The sequence below is a fragment of the Emydura macquarii genome, unplaced genomic scaffold (assembly GCF_026122565.2).
Source record: "Emydura macquarii macquarii isolate MOO-44397 ecotype Brisbane River unplaced genomic scaffold, CSIRO-AGI_Emac_v2 contig_3123, whole genome shotgun sequence".
NCBI lineage: Eukaryota > Metazoa > Chordata > Testudines > Chelidae > Emydura > Emydura macquarii.
Window position 1 is genome coordinate 39,755 of NW_027133260.1, and position 15,362 is coordinate 55,116.

A 15,362-nucleotide genomic window follows, 5' to 3' on the forward strand; every position below is an offset into this window, starting at 1 on the left:
GAATTTTACTCTATTAAACATTTTTCTCAATATTTTTTCCTCCCCCCGAACTTAAAACATCACGAAGCTTAACTGTCCACAGAAGTATTGTGGGCCAGATCCTGGGCTCCTTCCTCATTTTGTACACCTTCCTCGTTCCAGCAAAACCAGTACAAATCAAGGGAGTGAAAGCTGTGGACCAAATTGTAACCTTGAGACTCCTCACGTGCCTGACTCTTTTCCCCTGTGCAGATGGGAGATTCCACTGACTTTGCAGCTCTCCCTTTCTGAACACTGTGCAGCCCTGCTCACAGGCTCACGGTCCATGCCAGGGAGAAGCAGGGCTGACAAGTGTCATGCACTGGGAACAACACTTGTTCATGTGGCAGTCCTCTCCGGCATTTCCACATCTCTGAAGAAAACTCAGGCACCCAGCAGGACTACAGAGAGAATACAGGGTTGTTCCTATAGTGCTCCTTCCTCCCATCAAGAACTATTATGGGGTCAGGAGCCAGCAGGGAGGGAAAGGAAACTCTCTCTCTCATGCTCTCAATACTCCCTCTCCTGGTACATTGGCTGTGTGGTGGGATTGTGGGAGGAAGCAGTTGCCTACAGAAAGGACTGGCTGCCTGGCAGGGGGGAAAGGAGATGTCTGCAGGGCAGGTAAGGGGAGACAGGAACTGAAGGGAGCAGTCCGGGGGTAGAATGGAGGGTAATGGGAAATGGGCAGAATGGGGTAGCTTACTTCAAGTTTTGACCAACAACCCCCCTGGGCATTGATTTTTTTTTCTTTCTTTTCCCCTTCCCGCACGCTACCTCACCCCCTTACAAGTGCTGATGATCCAGTGCTGCTAAGGGATCGCTAACCAAGAACCAACTCCTCTCCCACTGAAATCAGAGAAGGGTTTGCCGTTAACTTGAATGAGAGCATGACCGGGCCACAGGATATTTTTGGTTTAGCGCTGTGGCAACCCTTTGCATTCCCACAGGCATAATTTTATTCTTGAATGTAACATTAGAAAACCAACTGCCCAGAAGGATTCCTTACAACAGTTGTTGCAATAAAACTGCTTAGGTACACTGGGTACTGATGACATGAACTGTAAGTCTGTCACACTGAGGACCTGGATGGCAGGGAGAATCATTTCATTCATATTTCATAACAGCTGCTTTAGAGTGAGAGCAACACCACAGCAAAAGTAAGAATCCTGTAAATAAAATAGGAAGAGCCGACTGCCACAACTGGAACACGTGCTGCAATGCCCTGAACCAGAGACTGGTGTCTATATGTACCACTGTTCATTACAAACAGAGGAGTAAAAACCCATTGCTCTACTTGGACTGGATTAAGGAATTCAGCATTTCATGACACACCAAAAATATATAGGTGGTACAATAATATATTAACTTAATGCACAGTCCATTGTCACAAGCATCGGGACAGTCACCACATGGGTCTCCTATTTTGTAAGGTGTATTACTTGATCCTGCTAAGTTTCCCCTAAAATTGTAAACATGACATAAAATATATGACAAACTTCTTTTTTCATTTATACTTCAAAGTTTGATCCAGAGTACATACAAAAGAGGCTGGTTCAGGAGCCATTATTCAAGTTAGGTGAGTATAATTGTGCGCATACATTTGCATCACCTGCTGTATGCATGCAATTCCATTGTGTATGTAGGCATAGCTAGATAATGTTTTGTGTGAGCACACTGCATTGACCTTAGACCAATGTATTCTTGCAGTTGCATCCAACTTAAAGTCTAGGCTGGAATGTTTTGACTAGAACTGGTAAAAACCTTTGTCGAAAAGCAAGGTATTAATTAACGAGTTAAAACCTCCAAAGCAATCCTTACACTGAAGGGGAATTTCATGTGTGCTCAATATGACTCCAGTGATGCAAGCCAGAAAGGGATATTTTCTCCCAGTGCAAATGTGGAATGGAACCTTTCGCTCCCTAACCAGCCAAAACATGCATACCCAGTACTAGGAAGACAAACTGTCCCTTAAAGGGAGACAAAGTCAGGAGGAAAGACTTCTGGGGATAGATTGAAAAGGCAAGGCAAATACGACCCCAGCAATGAAAAGTCCAATGATGTGAAGAGTCCAATGACTGAACTGAAAAGCACTTTATACTTAAGAGTGCACACTGTATAATGTCAACATGGCTTTTGTTCTTTTTCTTGCATGGTTGGCCTCACTTTAAGTTTGCACAGTTTGTACTTATCTGTACTATGTCTGCTGATGAAGATAAACAAAAAAAGGACTGATGAGTAGAACATCCTGAAAAACCTGACCACTGGCATTATGGATCCATAATGTCTGGAAACATCAAGAGACACCATAAAGAGTCAGTCCCAGAGAAAGAGCTATATTTCACTCTGTATTTGCCTCTTGTAAAATTTACTTCCCTCTTTGGTCAATTAGAGCCTCAATTTGTTGACCTCGACCCCCAGGGCAAATTACAAGGCTCCCATTTTTGCAGAGTGGTATGATGTTTCATTTGAGGCCGGTTGCTGATATGAGTTTGTATTTACATCACTTGTCCTATATTTTTATCGGGCAAGTAAATGTATTGTAGGGGGCTTTGGGCAGCCACAACAATTTTACAGTGAGTTTTTAGGGCTGTCACTTTAATTTTTGGACAGCTGCTTAGGATAAAAATAGAGCATCTTATAAATGAAAATAACAAGTAAAACCAGAGATTTTTATAAGCATCCCTCAAAGTTCAGAGAATAGTGAAGTATAATTATTACACGTATGGCACCTTGTGGGTGCTTTGTCCCACTTTGGTACAATCCAGGACTGTGATTTACACGAGCAGTACTGTAAACGTTACATCACATCTATAGATTCCAAGGCCAGAAGGGATCATTGTCCTCAACTCATCTGATTTCCTGTACACAGGTCATAGAACTTTCCCCAAAATAATTCCTAGAGCATATTTGTTAGAAGAACATCCAATCTTGATTTAAAAATTGTCAGTGATCAAGAATCCACCATGATTAATTACTCTCATCCCTTTCAACGATTAATTGCTCTCATCCTTAAATTTTTGGCCTTATTTCTACAACACAATATAGATAAATTATTCCAGCAGAAACCCAGTTCTCCCTTGCACTGCATCCTGTGGCCTTGTTTACAGCTGGGCAAAGTGAGTTTAATACGTTATCATTTTAATGTCATATTATTTTACTCTCACTTTGACAACACAAGGCCCAAGGTAGTGAAAAAATAGCATTCCTAGAGTAAAAAGTATAATGACATATAAAGGGCATTGTGCCATTTAGACACTGGTCCATGCTGGAGAAATGTGGAGCTGCACCCAACATGGGGAGCTCTGGGAGGAATAATCCATTCCCAAGATTCCTGGTGCACACGGGGTGCCCAGACTGCATCATACACTAAAAGCATGAAAATGGCCATACTGGGTCAGACCAATGGTGAGCTAGCCCAGTATCTGAGCTTCGGGGGAGTGTACAGAACAGGGCAGTTGTAGTGATACTTCCCTGTTTTCTCCACCCAGCTTCTGGTAGTCAGAGGTTTAGGGTTGCCCTGAGCCTGGGGTTGCATCCCTGACTATCCTGGCTGATACCCATTGATGGACCTACCCTCCATGAACTTAACTAGTTCTTTTTTGAACCCAGTTACACTTCTGGCCATCACAACATCCCATGGAAATGAGTTCCACAGATTGACTGCGATGTGTGAAAAAGTACTGCCACGTGTTTGTATTAAACCTGCAGCCTGTTATTTGTTTGGGTGTCTTCTGGTTTTTGAATTATGGGAAGGGGTAAATAACATTCTCTATGCACTTTTTCCACACCATTCGTGATTTTATAAACTTTTATCATATTCACCCTTAGTCATCTCTTTTCTAAAATGGACAGCCCTAATCTTTTTAGTCTTTCCTTGTATGGAAGCTATTCCATAACATTGATCAACTTTGTTGCTCTTTTTTTAAATTTTTCCAGTTCCATTATACCTTTTTTTGAGATTCATCCACCAAAACTGGACCCAGTATTCAAGGTGTGGGCACACCATGGATTTAAAGAGTGGCATTATGATATTTTCTGTTTTATTTTCTATCCCTTTTCTAATAGTTTCTAACATTCTGTTCACCCTTTTGATTGCTTCTGCATGATGAGCTGAAGTATTCAGAGAATTATCCACGTTGACTCCAAGAGCACTATCTTGAGTAGTAACTGCTAATTTAGAACCCCACATATGTGTAGCTGGGATTATTTTTTTACCAATGTGCATTACTTTGCACTTACCAATGCTGAAGTTCATCTGTCATTTCATTGTCCAGTCACCCAGTTTTATGATATCTTTTTGTAACTCTTCACAGGGAGCTTTAGACTTGCGTATTTTGAATAATTTTGTATCACCTGTAAACTTTGCCACTTCACTGTTCACTCCCTTTTTCCTGATGGTTAATATGTTGGACAGCACAGACCGCAGCACAGTTCCTTGGGGGAACCTGCTATTTACCTCTCTTCATTGTGGAAACCTACCCTTTGTTTCCTATCTTTTAAACAGTTATCAGTCCATGAGAGAACCTTTCCTGTTATCCCATGATTACTTAGTTTTCTTAAAAGCCTTTGGTGCAGGACCTTGTCAAAGGCTTTCTGAAAATCCAAGTACATTATATCAGCTGGATTACCCTTGGCCACATGTTTTTTGACACCATCAGAGAATTCTAATAGTTTTGTGAGGCATGATTTCCATTTATAAAAGCCACACTGAACCTTCCCCCAACAAATAGTGTTTATCCATGTTTATCAGTGATAGATTACATACTACAGTTAGTAGTTCTGCAATTTCAGATTTGAGCTCCTTCAGAACTCTTGGGTGGATACCATCTGATCCTAATAACTTATTACTGTTTAATTTATCTATTTGTTCTAAAGCCTCATCTATTGACACACCAGTGTGGGACATACATCAAATTTGCCAATGAAAAAGAATAGCTCTGATGTGGGTATCTTCCCCCACATCCTCTACAAGGAAGACCGATGGAAAGAATTCAACGAGCTTCTCCACAATGGCCTTGTCCTCTGTGAGTGTTCCTTTAACACCTTGGCCATCTAATGACCCCATTGCCTGTTTTGGCAATATTTTAAAATATTTACTGTTAGTTTTTTTTAGGATTATATATTTTAAGAAATAACATAACGGATTATAATTAGCTACAAAGAGAGAAGATTGGTGATACCTGAGGGCTCTTTTAATCTAGATGACAAAGAAACAACTTCCATTGGTAGTACGTTGAAGCTCGATAAAATTGAACTGGAAATAAAGTTCAATTTTTTAACAGAGAGAGTAATTAACCACAGAAACAGATGAGCAACAGATAGGGTGGGTCTCTGTCATCTGAAATCTGAGTCTTATTCTCATTTACACTGGGGTCTCTTTACCCTGCTCTGGTTAAGATTAAAAGGGTCTTTAAGCAGGTGTAAATATAAATTACAGTGTAAAGGGGCTTCAGTGCAAATGATAAATCACACCCTTTCAATCAAGGCTGGTTGTCTTTCTCAAAGATCTAGTCATTCCATTTGATGCAGAAAACACATGCTAAATTCTTTGGCCTGGGTTATGCAGGAAATCAGACTAGATATGCATAATGGTCCCTTCTGGCCATAAAAATATATGAAGCACGTAACTAAAGCCTGTAGCATAATACACAGGCAGAAGGCTAGGTTAAGGTTGCACATGCCACTGCTGTGCTTTCCTGACTTTTGAATGCTTAACTTTTTCCACACCGCCAAAGGCGATTTGGGGATGGATATTAAAAAAAAAAATTCATAATCTGTCTTTTTTCCTCCCATAACTCTTTATAGAAATAAAAAAAATTATAAACTGAATATGGCCTTTCAGAATTAATTCAGGGGTAAGAACCTCCCATTCAAGTGTTGTCCTCAAAGTCACGTCACAGCTGCCTGGCTTTACTTATTGGTGGAGTCGGATCGGAAAGCCTCCACTCAGTGGAATTCCCCCATAGATCACCCCTGTCCGTGCTAATTAGTGTACTCCAACAGGACTCCCATTTTGAATGCCTCTATGCCTGCCACTTGGATCTGGGTCTTGTGGAGCAGGCTGTGGGAAGCAACTGCAAATCTTCACACCCCCAACTGCATGGGGCCAGATTCTGACAGACTGCATATCATCTTATTCTGTGAGTCATCTCAATGATTTCAAAGGGGCAATGCCCAGAACGATGTGAATGAGGGTAGCAGAATTGACTCTCAGTGAGAATCCAACCATTGCTGTGTTCCATGCCTACAGCTACCGTTAAATGTGTGTGTGGCTCGAAGTGACTTGTTCCCAGTCTAACTCAAAACAGAGTGCTTATATCTCCTCTCATTTGAATGTGCATAGGGTATCCTCTTGGAACAAATATACTCTCAACCAGTGGTATGTGTGTGGTGAGATGGAACCCATGTCATCTGTGAAAAGTTGGACGCCTCAAATAGGTTAGCTTTTTGCACCCAGTGAGCCATGGGAAGTCAATATCTGCCTGTGCTGTTCATTCTGTGATGTGTCTCTGTTATTTAGGAAGTTCACAGGTGATATAAATAATAAAGCTAGGTATCAGAACTAGGACCTGAAAGGGGCAGGAAAGAGACATTTGCAAAAAGTACTGATGATATTAAATTGGGAGGAGCTGGGAACACTAGTGTGGACAGAGAAATAAAACAAAAGGCCCTAGAGAGTTTAGAAACATGGGCAAAAAGTATGGGCCTGATTCTCTAAAATGTGGACCAAGAGTTTCAGTCCTGGATGCCTCAGATTAGGCTCTTTTATCCATATTTAGGACCTAAAAATATCCTCTAATTTTCACAAGTGCTGATCATTCCTCAATTATTGCTAACTTAAATGGATGCTCTGTGCTTTTGAAAGTTAGGACACATTCAGGTGCCTAAATATGGACAAAAGATCCTAATGTAAGGCACTTGCATTCAAAAATCTTAGCAGTTGGGTATATCGTGGAAGGTGCTAATAGCTTCATCTTCTATTGAAGTCAATGGGAATTTGTGATGTGCGAACACTGCAGTGTAGAAATGCAGTGTCAGCGATCATTCATCCCTACCACTTTCTAGAACTGTTACTCCATATCCTGATACCAGCCATAACACCACTGCCACAAAAAGGAAGTGGTGTAGTGAATCAATGGCCAGGGGAGAACCCAGCACCAATAGTATCTGCACTTTTTGATCATCCATCATTAAAATACTTTATTTTGTTACACTATGTGGAATTTTTAGGTTTTGCCCATCTCTCTCTGCATTCCATCCTTCCTGTATCGTTTATAGCTAGGTATTATAGTATTCCAATTTTTTTCATTCCACCATGGTTCAGAAATGCTGATTATGTCTAGTGGATCTTTGCGTTACCTACACTACTAGTTAGCAAATTATTATCTGAAACCTGACTCTAATCATTAAATGAAAACATTCACACTTGCCATTCTTGTCCTACATTGGGTCAGTCATTTACTTGAGATTCAGAAATGGAGAGGAACCAGGGAGCAATTCTGAATCTGATCTTTGGTGCTGGGAGAGTAGCAATCTGAATAGCTGAAATGGAACTAGAAGTGTGCAGAGCAAAAACTATGCAATGTTGTAGCAATGTCAGTCTCAGGATATTGGGGAGACAAGATGGGTGAGGTAATATCTTGTATTGGACCAACTTCTGCATGTCTCTCTTGCCAACAGAAATTGATGTAATAAAAGACATCACCTCAGCCATCTTGTCTTTCAGAGCAGGAACTGGAAGTCTTGTTTTGCTGGTGATATTATTTTTGCAGACATCATTCCAGAGATTGAATATGATGATGAGGCCAATTTTTTTCCTTGAACTTTGAACTGCAGTGTTGGAGATAAACAGGTTTTGCACAGAAAGTAAATCAATCTTTAGGGACCTGATACAATGGCCTTTAAGATGAATGAGTCTTTCTATTAACTTCAGGGGACTTTGGATTGGGCCCTAAATTCTTAACAAACAAACAAACAAACAAAAAATGTTAGTCTCCAGGAAGATTGTAAAAGAGAGTTTAAAGGTATTTTTACTTTGGGTGCATTCTGTCCTTTTCCTACTTTCCAAAAGTCTCCCTCCCAACACCTGGCATTCCAGTTAGCAACTGATTTAAGACTGAAAATGCAAAAGTTAAATGCTGTAAAACCTTGTGAACTCTCAGTAGGTACTGGGAAGCCTGTTACAAATGACTGGTTCTGATGCATACAAGCAGTGTTGGTATCCCTGGGCCACGGCAGCAAACAGAGACATTCTGCGATTTCTGAATACTAAAGATACAAGTGTGCCTCCAACCAAAGATCCCCAGACTTGTTTTAGTAAGGAGCTGGTCCAAACATTTTCATCAAATTGTTTTCTGAACAAAAAATGGCTTTCGACAAAGAATGTTTAACGAAAATGGACATTTTTTCATTGTTTTTGGAGCTTTCATTGACAAATCAAAAGCTGATTTATTTGGGGATGGGGGCGTGGGAGAAGGGTATTGGCAACCAAACAGAGAATTTTCAGTTTTAAACTGAAGTATTTCAGTTTTCTATTTGGCAAAAACAGTGGTGGTTGGGGGTAATGATAGAAACAAATCAAAGAAAAATTTAAATGAAAACAGAAACTTTGTTTTTGTTAAATTTTTTCCCTGTGAAAGAAGAAGAAGAAAAAAAAAAGATCCTTTCTATAAAATGGAGTACACATACAGAAATGTATAAAAAATTATCAAAACCGCTTTGGTCTCAATTTTGGGGTGGAAATCATGTAAAATGCTTTCTTAGAGTTTTTTGGTCCAGATCTTTGTTCACAGTTTGAGCTCCCTTTGTGTGTGTGTGTGTGTGAGAGAGAGAGAGAGAGAGACAAGAATATGGTTGGGGCCAGCCTCTGTTAAACACAGTTCTAACTAAGGTGTAAACAACTCTTTAATGATGAAGTATTGTAAGCACCAGTGAAGGCAAAGAAATAATATGGAGGGACCTAGAGAGGTAAAAAATACATTTAGAATGTTCAAAAACTATAATGATAGGCTTAGCCTGAAAAAATAATACAGTGCAAATAATCTGAAACACAGGTATTCAGTTAGACAACTAGAAAGAACCGACAAGGACAGAGCCCTAGGTGCAAAACTTTACACAACTAAGTTAAATATGAACTTGTAAGGGGGAGGCAAATTAAGTACACACCTAAATCCATATTTAAGTACTTAAGGCAATGGGGCCTAACTTTCCAAGAAGTTGAACACCTTCAGCTCCCCTTGAACATCTGTCTACACTTATATGGACTTTAGGTGCCTACTTCAGGCACCAAAATTTGAATATTTTGACCTTATAGTGTATTTTATTTTTTAGATGGGGCCAACAGGGCACTAAATATGTCCTGGACATAAAGTCCAGTGATGATCATCTAGTTTGATGTCCTGCCAACCGTAGGCCATAGAATTCCACCCAGTAATTCTTGTATTGAGCCCAAGAACTTGAACTGGATAAAAGAAGCTGTCATTATCGGAATGGTTTTGATCCATAACCCACTGAATTAAGGGCCTAGCAAATTCCCCTTGTGCTGTCTCAAAAGAGCCAGTTTCCTGGCCCATCAGTTATGCTTCCCAAGACCTCATGCTAAATCGCCCATTTCCTCACCATCACTCAGAGCAAGTGGTAGTGTTTTCATATCTGCATCTCTCTGGACAGTAAATTTATCCTGCAACCACCACAAAATCTGACCCCGGCACTGTCATGGTAGCTTTATCTTGTTGATAACAAACTTTTCCTTTACAATTTGTTCCATTGTTTCAGAGGGTATTTTTCAATTTTTACCCAGCGATTCCCAGGCAGAACTCCCAGTGGTTTCAATGGAAGTTTTGCCTTTGCACGGACTGAGTGAAAAACTGGGTAAAATACTGCCTGAAAATACACACATCTGCCAGCTTTTATTTCTGTTTCCAAATCTGCTGTCACATTGATATCATGCTATCTCATAATCCACTTGCACAATTTTCCCCGATTGTTCATTTTCCTTTTCCTTCAGAGGTAATTGAGGAGGTGTTACCAGCTATCCAGCGGATTATCTATTATGTCATCTAAGAGAGTTTCCATTCTGATGTAATTTTCAGACTGCTCCCAGTAATGAAAATACACCATGACAAATTGTCATGGATTTACCGTAGCTGGCACTGACTCATGATTATGCAATATGATTTCTTTCCACTGCTCCACCAATGTTCCTCAATCCTGTTCTGGAACGACTACCAAAAGATTTGAGCTTACACTGGCATAGAGGCAATCTCTGACCTCTTTGCCAACCCTGATGATAAACATTTTGGAAAGGTTTTGAAATATGGGGATCTCCCTACAAGAAGATGGAGCGTTCAATGCATTTCATGTAAGACACGAATAATTATTAAATAATTTTTGTTTTCCTACCAAGCTGGCCTGCATTAGATATCTGATTTAGAGGTACAAAGTTCCAATTCACAGTTTGTGCCCTGCTTCTTAACAGCCTGCCCTGTTGTCGGGCGTGCAAGAATATTGTGACGTGAATGCAGTATAGTGGCAATGGGTAGGCCTGAAGTTAGCACAAGTAACAGTAGATAGGCCCAAAGTGGCCTAGCTATGAACCAGAGCTAAAAGTGGAAGTAAGCTAACTGCAAAACCAGCTGAAAGCAGCTTGAAGGCAGTTAAAGTAGTAAACAACCTCTCTATATGGTAAAGATGTATGAATCGTGCATGATAGTGGGAGAGGGGAGTAATAGCTGATTGGGTGCCAAAAGCACACCAATAGTGCAAGGAAAAACAAGGGTAAATAGCCAATCCGTTAGTGGATCAGAAGATAAAACCCACTCCATTATCCTGATTTGTTATCAGGCCTGGGGTAACACACTGAAGTTGGAAGTCTCCGTAGACCTGTGGAGGATGCTACGGGTCAAGTCCGTTCCTGGTGCAGCCCACTTATAATCACAGGGAGAAATGGGCTTCCCCTCTCTGATTGTGGTAAGTGCCTGACTTGCATTGCTAACAGCTTAAATAAACTGCTCTTGTGACAGCTTAAATAAACTGTTACCTAGCAGCTCTGTGTTCTTGGGGAGCCAGGGCTGGCTCACCTGAATACCCCCCCATACCACCCTGTAGGCTGCTTGAACCAGAAACCAAATGCATTCTCAATATGAAAAGGCAGGAGACACAACTAGAACCCTCCCATCAAGGGTGAGACAATTCCCCATGCCTCAAGCATCTCAGTTAGCACATGAATGGAGAACAGAAGCCTCATCTACATGGGAGATGGAACATGCACTGAACTCTGGGATTGCTGAGTTCAGGGATGCACTGCATGTTGGGAGATCTCTGCTCTTGATGTAAATGAACTCACACCTGTGCACATCCAGCTCCGCAATTATCAGACCATTCTAGTTACTGATGTGTAAAACACTGTATCCTGGTTGCATTGGGAGCTCTCTCAAGGGAAGATGCCCTTCCAGGAAGGATCAGCTCCTTTTGTCCAGACATTGTTTATCCATAAACAAACCTGGCATCTAAAAATCCCCTATCAAAGCTCAAACCTCTGTTCTGATGCTTGGATCCAAACTCTGCATCAGTTCCACTGTAACCTGTCTTCTCTTCCTGACTGATCCTGCTGGGGGCTCTGCCAGACTCAAAGCACTCCAGATCCTAAGCCTGTTCCTGGGAACCTCTGAGCTGCATGGAATGGTGAAATCAACCCCCCGCCTTCTTCCTCCAACACACCTTGTCTCTCTCCCTCTCTCTCTCTCCCTCTTAGTCCAGGTATAACTTTCTACTTTTGTAATCAAACCTGGGCTAGCTTTCTCCAATACCCCAACTGTAATCGTGTAGTATTGAAAACATTTGATTGTTTTTCTCTCCTGATATGGTATTACTATTAGTATCATAAGTTTTATATACCTAGCAATAAAATAACTTATAATCAAGTTGGTTGCCACTTTCTCTCTCTTTCTCTCCAAACTGCATTTACTCTTTTGTGTTCTTGGTCCCTATCTTGTTCTGTAGTAACACTCCTCTTACCTAAGACAAAGATCTCTGGAGTGCCCAAAAATCCTATGGGATTTGCTCATCAAGGGGGTTACTGCTAGAACAATTGTGGTGTAAAGGGGCATATGAAGGGAACAACCGGGAAGTGTTGCTCTGCCTAGCCTATGGAGCCCAGGGGCAAATAAGGGTGCGGCACAAGTGCTGTTTGACCCAGCCTGATTGAGTCCAGGGGCAGATAGAGGGGAGTAGATGAAAAGTGCTGTTTGGACCCAGCCTGCTCAAGAAGTGTGCTCTATTCTGGTGCGTTGCAAAGGGGCATATAAGAGTGGCCACTGAAAGTGTGGTGTCACCCAGCCTGCTGAGTTCAGGGACACATAAGGGGTTAGCTGAGAGTGCTGATAGCCCGGTTCACTCAGACGCACTCAGTTAATCTGAAATGTGTGTGTGTATCTGTGGGGGGTTTATTTGAATCTGGGGCTGGAGGAACCCGGCCCTGAAAACCTTAGGTCCTGCAGGATAGCCCCATTGTGAGGAGGCTTGTAGCCCTATGAACACACAAGTAACACAAGCAGCACATTAGTAGAATCACACCGCATATAAGAAATGCTCTCATGTTATAGTCTACTTGTATTACAGATCTATGATTTTAAATGGTTGTGGACATGTTTGCTATAGGATTATTATAAAATTAATATAGGATTAGTATCTATAGAGCTATTTCCTGGAAAACTGGTTTCTTCAGCTATTTGTACATGTGTTAAACTTATCGCTATGTAAAAGCATACCTTTTTATACCTGGGTTTTATTTTTGGAAATCTTTCACTGAAAACTGAAACATCTGGCAAGAAATCTTTTTTGTTTTAAAGGAATAACTAATTGGAGATGTGATTGAAACATAATATTAATCGAACACAACCACCACAGGCTAATACAGCTACTTAAGAAACCCCAGAAAGTTATTTAGCATGACACTGACTCCAGTAGCTGATGTTACAGATAAAAACCTTCTGTAAGTATTATTCCTGAGAAATGAGAGTGAGCTGCAGCATTGGCATCTGAAGTTGAAATCCTCCAAATACTGGGGCTGTTCAGATGTGGGTTTTGGTTTGTGCCCATTGTCACAGATCTGGTCAGGCTTCCCATACTGGTGGTTCTCCACATTGCTGTGCAGGGCACCAATGTTGGAGCCCCAGGTGTTTTAAACCTCTAGAGTCCGAACTGAGCCATGGCACTGTCCCCGTCTTGGAGTCCTAGGCACAGTCTCAGGGTGCAGACCCTCTATCTAGCATCTCCTCCAGAGAGCTGTGGCCATGCAGTCCAGCTGCCTAGCCCCTGGAACCAATCTTTCCCAGAACTCCACCGAAGGTGTGAGCCTCCTGCTTTACTATTCCAAGATGCCACTTGGTAGTTGTAGCTTATAACACACAGTCACTTTGCATGGAATTCTAGCCCGTTTTCTCTTTATCAATAGATAAAGCATAGGGAGTACAGATCATTTAGAAAACAACAAACTTCCTAACCCAGTGCCCCTCACTTTAGCTCACCCTGCTCCTGGGAGTCCCTGGGGGGAACATCCATGTTCCAGTAGGTGGGATTCCCCACACCTCATCCGGCTCCTGCAGCAGCTTCTCTCATCTTCAACTGAGGTGGAACATCCAAAACACTAACACCATTCCTCTCCCCCACACCCCATAAAGCCGCTCCTGTCCTTTATAATCTTAGTCTTCTCGGTCAGCTGACTCCCTGGTCAGCTCAACAGATGACCACAGAGTCCTACCAGGTGATTAATTGCCAGAAAACTTCTCCCCTGACAAACCAGTTCTCCTGGGTAGGATTTTTGTATTTCAATACAGCCCACCCAGCTTTAATGACCCTCTATTGTCAGCCCTGTTCCATTACCCTGTTGGAATTTCCATCCAACATGGAAGTAAAGAGGCAACAGAAAAGGCGACGAAGTGGGTTTCTGCCCATGAAAGCTTATGCCCAAATAAATTTGTTAGTCTTTATGGTGCTACAGAACTCTCGCTGTTTTAGAAAAGGTAAAGAATCCCATATCCAAAATGGAGACTGAAGTCTGGCACAGATACCCCAATATCAAACAGAATTCATAAATTGTCCAGAAAGATTCCCATTCCTTCAGTTATTCCACAGACACTGTTTTCTTTTTCAGTGAGACCTTGGTTTAGATCAGAAAACCAGATGTAAACAGTTTAAGTTGTTAGACAGCTTTTCGTTATTAAAAGATCTTCACTTATCTTTTCATCTACCTTATAATCAAAAGCAGTAAACTTCCATTGGAGGACTCCTGATTAAAATCTTGCTTGGGATAAAGTTAGTCCCCATCCTATCTTATTTACTTATTCTGTAATTTACTAAATAATGATTAGGTACAACTTTCCCAGGATTACCCGCAAATCAGGAGAGCGCATTGTAATTTGAACACCGACTGTCCAAGAAAAGGATTAGAAAAATAGGATGCATGAGAACTACTGAATTTTTGTGGCACAATAGCTCTCTTTGTTTACTGATAGAAGAAGGAACAGATGAAAATCCAAGCAATAAGTGACAAGCCAATAATTTCCATAGCATTGCACAAGATGTACATGCACACATGTTCTCAGGGCTCTTGTGTGTTACTTAAAAGGTCATCTGCCATTAATGCCTAAGCAGGATTTCTGCTTATAGCTTCTACTCCTAAACTCTTCCTCCTTTGACTGAAGAAGCACCTCATAAGAAATTTAAAAAACAAAAACGAAGGTCTACAAGTGATCTTATCTGGGATGACCTTTTGCCTCATGGGGCATCTCTGCATTGGAGATGGAAGGTGTAAACTCCAGCTTCAGGAGACATACCAATGCTAGCTCTGATTGAGCTGTGAACTAAAAAAAGAAATGTAGCTACAGTAGCATGAATGTTGGGAAGAACTAGCTGCCCCAAATATGTACCAATGGTCTCGGGTGGGATCTTACTCAGGATGGGAGGAGCTAGCGACCCTGAGTAAAATCCCGTCAGAGACCGTAGGCACATATTTGGGGCAGCTAATTCCTCCCTTGACTCATGCTATGGTGGCTACCCTTCTATTTTTAGCATGCTAGCTCAATCAGTAACAGGGGTATGTCGCCTCAAGCTGGACTTTATACCTTCCAGCTCTAGTGTAGAAAAGCTCAATACCAAGATGAATTGGCAGAAACATAAGAAAATTCAAATAGTTGTTCGTTAAAAAAGAAAAGAAAAAGAAACATTTTGTACTACTCTGAATGCCCAGCTTCTGCTTCACCACCATGTGTCAACATTCCCTCAGTTCATTTTCTGACTATTGTAGCAAATTCTAACTAATGGGAGGTTCGGGGGACCTAGGC